General features: G+C 44.3%; 1 pseudogene; it reads left to right on the top strand.

Moving 5' to 3' along the window:
* LOC123459430 overlaps positions 1–13,417 on the top strand; it is a 41,929-nt pseudogene extending 28,512 nt beyond the window's left edge.
* The last annotated feature ends 592 nt before the right edge of the window (positions 13,418–14,009 follow it).

The raw sequence follows: 14,009 nt of genomic DNA, 5'->3' as shown, positions 1-14,009 counted from the left end.
GCTGCTTTGCTAACTTGCCTTTTTAAGCTTCTGTAATATGGCTTGCTTGCTACTGCACTGAATCACAGAACTGCCATTTTGCAACTACCTCCATTTTGTAAAAAGTATGCAACTACCTCCATTTTGCAAAAAGTATACCATGAGGACCTGGCCCTTTGTACACCCTACCCAATCAGAGGGACCCTCACGAGCCCACCTCGTGGGCCCCGCCCAGTCAGGGGAACCCACGGCTGAAAAGCCCCTATGACTGTGCATACCTATGGTTTTCAGCCTTTATAAGCTGACCAAACATGTGGCTAGGGGCTCTTCACCCCTCCTGCGAGAGGAATCTGTGTTGAGCCCCGATGCATCGGATTCAATAAACCTCGTGTGGTTTGCATTGAGAGCGTCCTGCGTGAGTGTTCTTGGGGTCGCGTAGACAGCCCTGAGCGGGGTCCCCTCTGGGGAACCCCACAGTTTCCTTTTTGGATACTCAGCTATACAACAGTGACTCCTCTGTTATTTCCACAGGATAAATGTTCTTTTAAGATATTCAGCTTACGCAACATTGAATTTCCTGTTACTTTTCAATGGTAAATGTTCTTAACACACATTCAGGTAATGGTTCTTTGAATTCACTGTTAGGTTACAAAGAGAAACGTTCTTTGAGGACAATCAGCTTATAAAACTGTGAATTCTCTGTTAGTTCCACACAGGAAATATTCTTTTTACACACTCATGTTATAGAGGTTTGAATTCCATTTTTTTTTCTTCCAAGAGAAATGTTCTTAACACACATTCAGGTAAAGGTTCTTTGAATTCACTGTTAAGTTAAAAAAGGGAAATGTTCTTTGTAACACCCAGCTTATACAATACAATAGTGAATTCTCTGTTAGGTCCACATGGGAAATGTTCTTTTCAGACACTCAGCTTATAGAACTTTGAATTCCCTGTTTATTTGTTTATTTGTTTTTTTTCAAATTGGAACGTTAACACACATTTAGGTAATGGTTATTTGAATTCACTGTTAGGTTATAAAGGAAATGTTCTTTGTGGACACTCAGCTTATACAACAGGGAATTATCAGTTATTTCCACACGGAAACTGTTCCTTTAGACACTCAGCTTATAGAACTTTGAATTCCCTATTAGTTTTCATTGGGAAATGTTCGTACCACACATTCAGATAATGGTTCTTTGAATTCACTTTTAGCTTACAAAGGGAAACATGTTTTGTGGACATTCAGTTTATACAAAACTGAATTCTTTGTTATTTCCACATGGGAAATGTTCTTTTTAGACACTCATCTCATGAAATGTTTAATTCCCTGTTAGATATCATCAGGAAATGTTCTTAGTACCCACACAGGTAATGGTTCTTTGAATTCACTGTTGTGAAAAAAAAGGAAACATTCTATGTGTATATTCAGCTTATAAAAATGTGAATTCTTGTTAGTTCCACATGGTAAATGTCCATTTTAGACACTCAGCTTATAGAACTTTTAATTTCCTCTTAGTTTTCAGTGGCAAATGTTCTTAGCACATATTCAGTAATGGTTCTTTGAATTCACTGCTGGGTAAAAAAGGGAAACGTTCTTTGTGGACAATCAGCTTATACACTGATTACTCTGTTATTTCCACATGGAAAATGTTCTTTTTCGACACTCAGCTTATAAAACTTTTAATTCCCTGTTTATATTAACAAGAAATGTTCTTAGCATGCACCCATTTAATGGTTCTTTGAATTCACTGTTAGGTTACAAAGGGAAGCTTTCTTTGTGGATACTCAGCTATACAACAGTGACTTTTCTGTTATTTCCACAAGGGAAATGTTCTTTTAAGATATTCAGCTTGGCTCGGCAGTCCGCAGCCTTCGGAACGTGAGGAGAGGTGCCTGCTGGTTGCACTGCCTGGTAGCCTCAGCAGGTCTGGGGTTACAGGAGTACATGGCCATGCCCATCTGTTTTAAGTGTAATCTAGGGATTTGAACTCTGGAGGTCTCAGGCCCTCATGCTTGTGCAGGAAACACTTATTTAGTAATGGGGAATTGAAACTAGGCCATCAGGCTTTGCAAGCAAGCACCTTTAACTACTGTACCATCTCTTCAGCCCCAAACTGATGAGTTTTTGATTTCTCTAAATGATCAGGTTCTGCTGGAGATTGACATTTGACTTCAATGTGAAATGAAAGTTGACAATTGCTTCTATATGTATGTTGCTGTCAGAATGTTTAATCATTTATGATCATATCTAAAAAAGGAAGTTCTGTTCTAGAGCTCCAACTACAACACAAATAAGTGCTCATCCTCAATTGTCAAGCACCTCTCCTTTCTGCTGGAGTGAAAGTCCTCTCCAGACACCAACAAAACATCAGCCACAGAAGATTCTTTGTGTTTTAAGGATGTCAACAACCTAAGTTCATTCACCCTCTCTGTACAATAGTTGTGGATGGTTTGCCATCTGAAAGCTCCTCAAGTTCTTATCCAGACTTGGTGTCTGTTTCTGACATGTCTCTGCTTCATGCATTGGGCCCAGTGCAGACATGGCTGGGACAAGAGCTAGAGAAATGTGGCATTGATGCCATGATTTACTCTCGCTATGTTCTCAGTCTTCTGCTTCATGACAGCTATGACTATGACCTGCAGGAACAGGAGAATTACATCTTCTTTGCTGGGAAAAAGGAGCCTATAGTAAATGGGGAAAGAGTAAGAAAAAGTGTTCAGATCTAACTCTTGAAGAAATGAAAAAACAGGCTGCTGTCCAGTGTCTTCATTCTGCTTCTGATGAACTTTGGCCAAGGGAGGTGAAGATGGGCCTGCTGCAGGGACTAGAAACTGGAGGGCCTGAAGTCCCAAAGGACCTGATTCCACTGTGGCCCTGCCCCTATGAGCCTTTGGTCCTCCCCCTGACCCTAGCATGGCCCTGGCCCAAATGAGCAGCCTACCCAGCTCCCAAATGAGATTGATGTGGGATTCCCTCTCACCAGACCTAAATGGGATTACAACTCGGCAGAAGAGCTCTGGGATCGAGACTTTGGTGGAGGAACTCTGCTGAAGACTGAAAGACCTGCAGAGTGAGCAAGAAGAGAAGATTCACAAAAAGTATGAGGGGGTCTCCCTCTGCAGAGGCAGAATTGTCCCCTACAGCAAAGGATCAAGTGGAAATGTACTATGAAGAATTTCCACCACTTTCTGAGAAACCAGTTTGCCTTCAAGAGATCATGACCGTCTGGAACAAGTCCAAAGCCTGTTCTTATTCTAGTTCCTCTTCATCATCCACAGCACCCCCAGTGAGCACAGACACATCTTCCCCGAAAGACTGCAATAGTGAAAGTGAAGTCATCAAGGAAAGGAGCGTGGAAACATCCATCAGAGTGCTTGAGAAAAGCCAGAGCAGAAGCAGACACGAGAAGGAGAACAATTTGAGTAATGGCACCATCAAAGAAAAACCTGCCATCTACAAAAAGCAAATCCGACATAAGCCTGAAGGGAAGACTTGCCCTCGCTCTTGGTCTTCTGGCTCTAGTGAAGCAGGCTCAAGTTCAAGTGGTAATCAGAGAGAATTAAAAGTATCCATGAAATATGTTAAAATCAGACATAAAGCATGAGAAATTCGAAACAAAAAAGGGTGGAATGGGCAAAACAGGCTGTCACTGAAGCACAGTGAGAAGGCAGAGAGAAGTGTCTATGCAGGCAGCAGTAGCAGCAGCAGCAGTGGCAATGGGTCATTCAGGCAGCTGTGCAAGCAGGGTAAAAGACCAGCAAAAGACCCCGGGAGAAAAGATCCTGGGTGCTCTACAGGAAAAGACCTGTATGTGGAGAGCAGAAACAACAAAGAGTACAAAGAGGAGCCATTATGGTACACTGAACCCATTGCTGAATATTTTGTTCCTTTGAGCAGAAAAAGCGAACTAGAGACCACATACTGAAACAGACAGGACACAAGTGCTCTGACCTCAGAGGCAGTAGAAGACTTGTCTGAATCAGTGCATGGTCTTTGTATCAGCAACAGTAATATCCATAAAACATACCTCGCAGCAGGCACTTTCATTGATGGTCATTTTGTAGAAATGCCTGCAGTTATGAATGAGGATATTGACCTCACTGGGACCTCATTATGTTCTCTACCAGAGGACAATAAATACCTAGATGATATTCATCTATCAGAATTAATGCACTTCTATGAAGTGGATATTGATCAATCCATGTTGGATCCTGGTGCCTCAGAAACAATGCAAGGAGAAAGTTGAATTTTGAATATGATTCGACAAAAAAGCAAAGAGAATGCAGATTTTGAGGCAGAATGTTGCATAGTGTTAGATGGTATGGAATTGCAAGGGGAACGTGCAATATGGACAGATTCTACCAGCTCTGTGGGTGCTGAGGGCTTCTTCCTACAAGACCTTAGCAACCTGGCTCAGTTTTGGGAGTGTTGTTCATCCAGCTTTGGTGATGCTGATGAAGAGAGTTTTGGAGGAGATTCTCCAATAAGACTCTCTCCAATCTTGGACAGCACAACGCTCAATTCACATTTGCTTGCTGGCAATCAAGAGCTCTTTTCAGATATTAATGAAGGATCTGGTATAAACTCTTGTTTTTCAGTGTTTGAAATGCAATGAAGTAATTCTGTTTTACCATTTTCTTTTGAAACACTCAACTTGTGAAGTGAAAATACAGATTCTAGTGCTAATATACTTGGGAAAACACAGTCTAGATTGCTAATATGGACCAAAAATAGTGCCTTTGAAGAAAATGAACATTGTTCTAATCTTTCAATAAGAACTTGTAGTCCATGGTCCCATTCAGAAGAATCATGTTCAGACAATGAGACAAACATCCAGTTTGAAGAACAGACACAGTTTAATGCAGAAGATATTAATTATGTAGTTCCTAGAGTCTCATCAAATTATGTAGATGAAGAACTTCTAGATTTAAATTTTTTTTGTTCATTTTTTATTTATTTGAGAGCAACAGACATAGAGAGAAAGACAGATGGAGGGAGAGAGAGAGAATGGGCATGCCAGGGCTTCCAGCCATTGCAAACGAACTCCAGACACGTGCGCCCCCTTGTGCATCTGGCCAACGTGGGACCTGGGAAACCAAGCCTCGAACTGGGGTCCTTAGGCTTCACAGGCAAGCGCTTAACCACTAAGCCATCTCTCCAGACCAAGAACTTCTAGATTTTTTGCAAGATGAAACTTGCCAGCAAAACAGTAGGACTTTAGGAGAAATTCCTACATTAGTTTTCAAAAAAAGATCTAAGCTAGAATCTGTCTGTGGTATTCAACTAGAACAAAAAACATTGAACAAAAGCTTTGAAACTACACAAGCATGTAGTGGAAACAGTCCACACAGAGATAGCTACAGCTCAGGGGTTATTAAAGATATTTGGACAAAGATGGCAGATAGACATTCTACAGCTACAGTAGAACTAGAAAGAACTGATGATGAGTTGTTTTCAACAGATGTGAATAATTACTGCTGCTGCTTGGATGCTGAAGCTAAAATGGAGTCCCTTCAGGAGCCAAGTAAGGCTGTGCAGAGATCAGAGTATCATCTCTGGGAGGGACAGAAGAAGAACCCAGAGAAAAGAACATTTGTCTCTAGTGAGCTGTCAAAGGTGGATGGTTGTGATTATACCACACCCTCTAAACCTTGGGGTGTGGCCCAAGATAAAGAGAATGCATTCATTCTTGGAGGAGTTTATGGAGAACTTAAAACCTTCAATAGTGATGGGGAATGGGCAGTTGTACCACCTAGTCACACAAAAGGAAGTTTGTTGCAGTGTGCAGCCTCTGATGGTGTGACAATAGCTTGTACGGATGTCTTTATGACCCCAGGAAACAGCTTTGTTCCTGGGCACATGCAGTTATGGAAACCCTTTTTGTCATTTGAACAAAATGATCTGCTGAAGAGTGGGGAAAATGGATTAAATAAAGGATTTTCTTTTATCTTCCATGAAGACTTGCTAGGAGCTTGTAATAACTTTCAAGTTGAAGATCCTGGGCTTGAATATTTGTTCTCTTTCTTTGACCTAAACAATCCATTTTCACAAGTTCTTCATGTAGAATGTTCATTTGAACCTTAAGGGATTGCATCTTTCAGCCCTAGTTTTAAGCCAAAATCAATTCTCTGCTCTGATTCAGACAGTGAGATTTTTCACCCCAGGATATGTGGTGTTGACAGAACACAATACAGGGCTATTTGGATCTCTCCCCAGACTCACTTTTGCCCAACTTCTGCATCTGAACTGTCCCCAGGAGGAGGAAGTTAGTCAGAACTGGAATCTGAGAAAGATGAAGCAAATATTCCCATTCCTTCTCAGGTTGATGTATTTGAAGATTTACAGGCAGATCTCAAGCCTCTGGAAGGAGATGAAGAAAAAGAAGGCCACTACTATGGGAAATCAGAGCTTGAGTCTGGGAAGTTCCTGCCCAGATTTAAAATCAGGAATGGAGAAGAGTGCTCATGTAAGACCCCCAAAACGAGGACCCCACGCTCTGCCCGGATATGGTGACACCCCAAATCACTCACGAGAAGCGGTCTTGATGCAAACTGCAAGAGGATTTTATTCCAAGCGCGCTGGGGCCCACAGTCGTACACCACACAGGGGTAGAGGACTGCAGAGCCCTGAATGCAGGAACGGGACAGTTTTTATAGGGTTTCTAACAAAGCCTGTGTATTAGACCAATCATTTTTTTAATATCAGGAGCCCACGGCGTGCGAGCCAATCAGTTTGTGTCACTCCATAGTTTCTAAGCCAATTAGTTTAATTTGTTTAAGCCCCTCGTGGACCAATCAGTCTCTTATGACCTTGGTGGTCAGCATTTGCCCAGGTCCTTGGGTGGGGGGTAGCAGAGTGTGGTATCAGTCTCCTATGACCTTGGTGGTCTGAAGCAGGCTGCTACAGCTTACGGTGCAGTGTGGGCTATTAAGGCTATTAAGGTGTAGGCTATTTACAGAAATCAAATAAGTGGTTTACTTCATTACTCATTTCCCATCCTTGAGGGCTATCTCATGCCCTTTTTACCTAGTTTTATATTAGGAGCGGGCTCTGATATAATGAGAAAAGTGATTCTTTACTTGCTTTCAACAGAGAGTAAAGCCTGGAGTTTGAGGTATGCAGGGCCCTGCTTAAGCTCCCTTTAGAGCGTGATAGTATTTCTGGGCTTCTGAATTTTTGGGCCTTTCATTTCTCACTTTTTCTCTTGTTAATAGTTCTAATCCTAGAACTTGGAAGGACTAAATGTAAGCTTTTTCTTTGCCCTGAAGGCCCTTGTATTGTTGTCTAAGTATTATGATCTGGACTGCGCTCACTCATTTTCTAACAAAAGTAAAAATCTTATTAAGTATGTAAGGCCCAACTGAAAGCATCAGGAGCAAAACCATTAAGGGTCCCATCAGGGTGGAAAGCAGAGTAGTCATCCAGGGGGACTTATTGAACCATCCCCCAAACCATCCTTGGTCAGTAGGACGAGGTAGGGGCCCTTCCATCGAGTCTCAAGGTTTCCTGCACGGTGGCATCTGACATAGACCGAATCTCCCACCTGGAAGTGATGTGGGACCTGTAAGTCTCCTTCTCCTGAGTAAGCCTCCCGGAGTCACTTCCACGCTCATTGTCTCACCCACTTGAGTGCCTTGAGCCTAGAGAACAGAGGCTGGGAAAGTGGCACATCAGTACTATGTATAGAGGTTATTTCTACCAGTGGAGGAGGCCCCCCATATAGCAATTCATAGGGGGTCAGTCCAAATTGTCCTGGTGTGTTTCTGACCCTAAAGAGCACAAGGGGTAGGAGAGCTATCCAATCATTAGAGCCAGTCTCTGTGGTCAATTTGGTGAGGGTCTCTTTAATGGTTTTATTTATCCTTTCTATCTGTCCTGAACTTTGGGGTCTGTATGCACAATGTAATTTTTAATCAATCCCCAATATTTTGGTCAGTCCTTGACTTATCTGGGCAACAAAGGCTGGACCATTGTCTGATCCTATTACCTTGGGTATCCAAAATCTTGGGAAAATTTCTTCCAGTATTTTCTTAGCCATCATGGTTGAGGTTTCTTTCTTGGTAGGATAAGCCTCTATCCATCCTGAAAAAGTGTGTACAAAAACTAGTAAATACTTATTACCATACTTAGCTGGTTTTACCTCAGTGAAGTCCACTTCCCAGTGAGCACCTGGGCTGTCTCCCCTTAGCCTCTTCCCAGGTGGCATTCTTGAGGGATTAATATTGACCATCTGGCAAGGTACACAATGCTTGACTACTGAGCCAGCTATCTCTGGCAACCTTAGAATATGGTAAGGAGACGTCTGTAGCAGTTTTTGTAGATGTTTGGCCCCCAGATGGGTTAGGGTATTTGTTGAACGTACTTTAGTCCCTTTGCTTGAGGTAGAATCTCTTTTCCCTCTGAGTTAAAACAGGCCCCCTCCAGAGTTTCGGAGAACTGGCCTAACTTTCTAACTTCTTGCCAGTCACCTGGGGTATATCGTTGCTCACTTTTTTGGTTTTTTTGGCTTTTCTATTATGGGCAGAAGGTTGACCCCCTGGGCAGCCTGTTTGGCCATTTGGTGAGCCATCTGGTTTACTTTGGGGATAAAATCTTTGGCTTTTTGGTGGCCAGGGCAATGCATAATGGCCTGTCTTTTGGGTAGATGTAGAGCTTCTAGCAAACTTAGAATTTCTTTTTTGTTTTTAATTTCTTTCCCTGCTGAAGTAAGTAGCCCTCTCTGTTTGTAGATGGCCCCATGTACGTGTGCAGTAGCAAAAGCGTACCTGCTGTCTGTGTAGATATTCACAGACTTTCCTTCAGCTAGTCGTAAGGCCTGTGTGAGGGCCATGAGCTCAGCCTTTTGTGCTGAAGTTCCTTCTGGCAGACTGCTGGCCCAGACTGTTCGTGTTCCATCTATTATCACTGCCCCAGCCATCCTCTTACCTTTTACAATGTAATTGCTTCCATTTGTGAACCAGGTTAATGTTCCTCTGGTCAGTGGGACATCTGTAAGATCCTTTTGGATCCCAGTTTCCTCAACCAGCAGTTGATGACAGTCATGAGTCACCGTCTCATCAGTTTCTTCAGGCAGTAGCGGGGTTGAGGATGGCAGGTGGGGCAAACATTATCCTGTCGGTGAGGAGCAGGCTCTGGTAGTGAGTCATACGGGCGTTAGTCATCCATCGGTCTGGAGGCTGCTGGACAATGCTCTCCAGGGCATGGGGGGCAATGACAGTTATCCTCTGCCCTAGAGTTAGTTTATCAGCATCTTTGATCAATGTGGACACTGCCGCTATGGCTTTTAGACATATAGGCCATCCATTAGCCACAGGGTCAAGTTTCTTTGATAGGTAGGCAATGGGTCTTCTCCATGGCCCTAAGGATTGGGTTAGGACTCCCTGGGCTACCCCCTTACGCTCATCTACATAAAGGGTGAGTGGTTTAGTCACATCAGGGAGGGCTAGGGCAGGCGCACTTAATACTGCCTTCTTGACGGCATCAAATGCCCCCTAGTGTTCAGAAGTCCAAGTGAATTTTCCTTTCTCTTTAGTTAGTGGATAGAGGGGGGCTGCTAGGGTTGCAAACCCTGGGATCTATAGTCTGCAGAACCCAGCTGTCCCCAGGAACTCTCTAACTTGTCTGGCCGTAGTTGGAACTGGTATTTGTATTATAGTCCTCCTTTGTGTCAGCCATCTTTGTCTATCCCACAAGGAGTACCCCAAATATGTTACTTCTCTTTTGCATATTTGGGCCTTCTTAGCCGAGGCTCGGTAACCAAGGTCAGTCAGCTCTAGTAGTAAAGCTTTTGTACTTTTTAGACAGTCCTGTTGGGTAGCTCCTGCCAGGAGTAAGTCATTAACATATTGAAGGAGGGTTACCTGGGGGTGTTGAACTCTAAAATTGGTTAGGTCCCTGTGTAGGGCTTCATCAAAGATGGTTGGGGAGTTCTTGAATCCTTGGGCTCGGGGAGGGGCTCTGAGCCCCATCCTCCCTAGTCTTTTTTTTTTTTTTTTTTTTTAAGGGTTAGGACCCTAGGTCTTTTGCTGTTCTTCTTAGGGCAGTCTCTTGCCTAGTGTCCTTTTTCCTTCTAACAGGCACATTGATCTCTATCAAGTTGGGTCCTGTTGCCCAGGTTCCCTATCTGCCTAGGGCCTGTCCTAAACTTTTGAATATTTTTCTCTTTTTCCTTTTTTTTTTTTCTACCATTGTGGCCAGGATCCTGGTCAGATTTTTCTCTTGTCTATTGCACCTATCCTCCCTTTCCTCTCTCTCTTTCTCATGTCTCTCCTCGCATTCTCTCTCTCTTTTTCATGTCTCTCCTCGCATTCTTCTCTCTCTCTTTCTTTCCTTTTCTCCTTTTCTTCTTCTGTTTCCCTTTTGTAATATACCTTTTTTGCCTTTTTTATTAAATCATGCAGCTCAGCTTCCTGTAATCCCTCCAATCTCTGAAGTTTCTTTCTGATATCAGGAGCTGACTGTCCTATGAAAGCTAATGTTACTGAGCCTTTTTGAATCTCAGAGGTGGGGGTCAAAGGGTGTGAACCTCCTAAATGTTTCCATGAGCCTCTCAAGAAACATTGAGGGAGACTCCGTTGGCCCCTGCATCATCTCTCTCACCTTGGCCAAATTGGTGGGCCTTCTGGAGGCACCTCGGAGACCCGCCATCAGAGCCTGGCAATAGATTTTTAATCTCTCCCTACCTTCAGCCATATTGTGGTCCCAAACAGGGTGAGTCAGAGGGAACCCCATGTCTATCTCATGCTGCAGCTGCTTGGGCCGCCTGTCAGCCCCAGGGACATTTTTTTTTTTTTTGGCCTCTATTAAAATTTTCTCTCATTCTTCGGTTGTGAAGAGTGTCTGCAACAGCTGTTGGCAATCGTCCCAAGTAGGCTGATGAGAAAACATAAGAGATTCCATCAGCCTCGTGAGGCATTGGGGTTCCTCTGAAAAAAAGGGGGGGTGGTTAGCTTTTCAGTTATAAAGATCTGCAGAGGAAAAAGGCCAATATTGGAGGGGTTGTAGTTGGCCCCCCAGCATGGGAGGACCTGCCTTGCATAGCGGCAGTGTTACAATTTTATTTGTTCCCTCTGGGCTAGCATCTCTCCTGCTCCACGTCTTTGCGGCCAGCCCTCCCATTTCCAGGGCCTCGGGAGGGGTGGAGGTAGGAAGCTTGGGCAAGCTGGGCAAGCTGGGAGGCGGAGGCTTGGGGAGGGCAGGGGGCGGAGGCTTGGGAAATGTGGAGGGTGGAGGGTCAGGCTGAGTCTCCGGCCAAGCCTGGGTCTCTTTAATCTACGGATAGATGTGAGGGGGAGGTCTGGCTCCCTCAGGAGAGGGCTTTTTTGCATTTTCGAGAGTCAGGACTCTGGAGCTTGAGTTTCTTGGTTTATTCAGCCACGGCCTGACCCATGGTGGGGGGTTGTCCATCAAATCCTTCCTGGTTGAGATGGGAGCCTGGTCCATTGTGAAAAATAATATCTTTAACAGCCAGAATAGTCTCAGAATTAAAGGTTCCTTCTGATGGCCATCCGACCTTATAAGTTGGCCACTCAGAGGCACAAAACGTTTGTCAGGGTCTCTTTTTAACCTCAACTGAAAATTATGGGCCCTAGACTTCAGTGCAATGGTCAAGAGTCAAGTTAAGGGCATTTATCATCGTCTGTCACATGACAAAAACTGTAAACAAAGACACAAAGGACAACAACGCACACAACTGAGACTAACAGATTCAGACATCAGTGGCCCGTCCGCATCCTCCACAAGCAGGCAAAAGGATCTGACGGCCGCGGAGGCTCCCTCCGCCTCAACAACAGAACTCGGTCCTCTGACCGACAATAGGAGACCGCCAGGAGTCCCTGGTTCTCCTTACCTCCTGGGGCGTCCCCCAGGGTGGCAGCCTGTGATCCTCCTAGCACATCTGCTGATCACAGTCCTCTGTTCCTTATGGCCCAAGAGGACGGCTGCAAACTGAAAACTGGAAGCACGCATCCCAGAAAATATATTCAGACGTCCCAGCAAATAGATACTCAGAACAGAAATACTGGCCAGCACACATTCATTCCAGGGGGTGTCCCCATCACCTCCAAGTCGGTTCTTGGGTGTGAGGGGTGGTCACAAATCGCGGATGAGCCCCCAAATGTAAGAGCCCCAAAACGAGGACCCCATGCTCTGCCCGGATATGGCAACACCCCAAATCACTCACGAGAAGCGGTCTTGATGCAAACTGCAAGAGGATTTTATTCCAAGCTCGCTGGGGCCCACAGTCGTACACCGCACAGGGGTAGAGGACTGCAGAGCCCCAAATGCAAGAACGGGACAGTTTTTATAGGGTTTCTAACAAAGCCTGTGTATTAGACCAATCATTTTTTTAATATTAGGAGCCCACGGGGTGCGAGCCAGTCAGTTTGTGTCACTCCATAGTTTCTAAGCCAATTAGTTTAATTTGTTCAAGCCCCTCGTGGACCAATCAGTCTCTTATGACCTTGGTGGTCAGCATTTGCCCAGGTCCTTGGGTGGGAGTAGAGAGTGTGGTATCAGACTCCTATGACCTTGGAGGTCAGCATTTGCACAGGTCCTTGGGTGGGGGTAGCAGAGTGTGGTATCAGTCTCCTATGACCTTGGTGGTCTGAGGCAGGCTGCTACAGCTTATGGTGCAGGCTACTAAGGCTTACAGTGTGGGCTATTAAGGCTTATGGTGTAGGCTATTTACAGAAACCAAATAAGTGGTTTACTTCATTACTCATTTCCCATCCTTGAGGGCTATCTCATGCCCTTTTTACCTAGTTTTATATTAGGAGCGGGCTCTGATATAATGAGAAGAGGGATTCTTTACTTGCTTTCAACAGAGAGTAAAGCCTGGAGTTTGAGGTATGCAGGGGCCTGCTTTAGCTCCCTTTGGAGCGTGATAGTATTTCTGGGCTTCTGAATTCTTGGGCCTTTCACTCAGACATCACTGGATTCCTAGGAAGAGGCAACTCGGATTCTGCCCATCAGAAAGCAAAATCAGTGTTTGGAATGTAGCATGAATGAATCTCTGGAAATAAATTTAGAAATCTCAGAAGCAAATTGTAAAATCATGGCACAATGTGAGGAAGAAACTAATAATTTTTGTAGTTGCAAAGCAGGTTGTCAGTTCCCTGCTTGTGAAGATAATCCAGTTTCTTCAGAACAACTGAAAAATAATGTTATACAAATGCCAAGGGAGAAAATGATATAGAAGAATATCCAGATGCTAAATAAATACCCTGTAATGAAGAGTCTCTGTTAAATTTTAATAGGGTGTCTTCTGTCTATGAAGCAAGATGTGCAGGAGAGAGAGGCTCTGGGGTCAAACCAAACAGCCTCCCCAGAAAGATGTGCTCCAGCACCAGCTCTGACTCAGGCGACACAGGCCCTGAAGACCTCAGTGAGTGGGTGGGCCCCAGCAGAGAGGAGCTGTTCTCTGACCCTGCAGAATAGTAACAATATTTTTTAAAATGCTGTGTGAAGGGAAATTGCCTTCTGTAATGCCTGTTAGTCTGAAGCAGCAACTTAGGTTTCTTCTTGGATTAACTGATTCACATCAGTGATTACCTTTCTCTTCTTGGTTATTTTAGCATTGAGGACAGCTGTCCTGTTGAAGATGTGTTTCCAAGCTGTTAAGTTCTTGCTATCTGAAGTAGACTAGACTGTGCTGTCCAGTGAAGAATGAGTGTGCATGTGCTTGTCCTAGTAGTGTCCCTGCTTCTGCATCGCAGCTGCAGGCCCTCTCCCTCTTGTGGTGGCTGCGTTACCATCACCTTGTCAGTACTGCAGCACGACAGCCACTACAGCTGTCCAGAGACTCTAGCTTTGTTCTCTGAGACCCAGGAGATAAATACTTCCCTGCAGTGTGTTGGGGCCTTTATGAAGGTAGGAGGGAAGCATGGTAACTCATCTGCAATCTCATTCAGCAAAATCTTATGTACATTTGATATAGAAACCACAAGAGTGTGCTTTTAGAGACTTACAAAATATTGTGTTTTCTTTCTTAGGATTTAACCTGAAGTGTCTACATAGAATGTTTCCCTTT

Source organism: Jaculus jaculus, chromosome 3 (assembly GCF_020740685.1).
Source record: "Jaculus jaculus isolate mJacJac1 chromosome 3, mJacJac1.mat.Y.cur, whole genome shotgun sequence".
Lineage (NCBI taxonomy): Eukaryota > Metazoa > Chordata > Mammalia > Rodentia > Dipodidae > Jaculus > Jaculus jaculus.
Note: the sequence above shows the minus strand (reverse complement) of the source record. Positions and strands in the feature narration are given on the sequence as shown.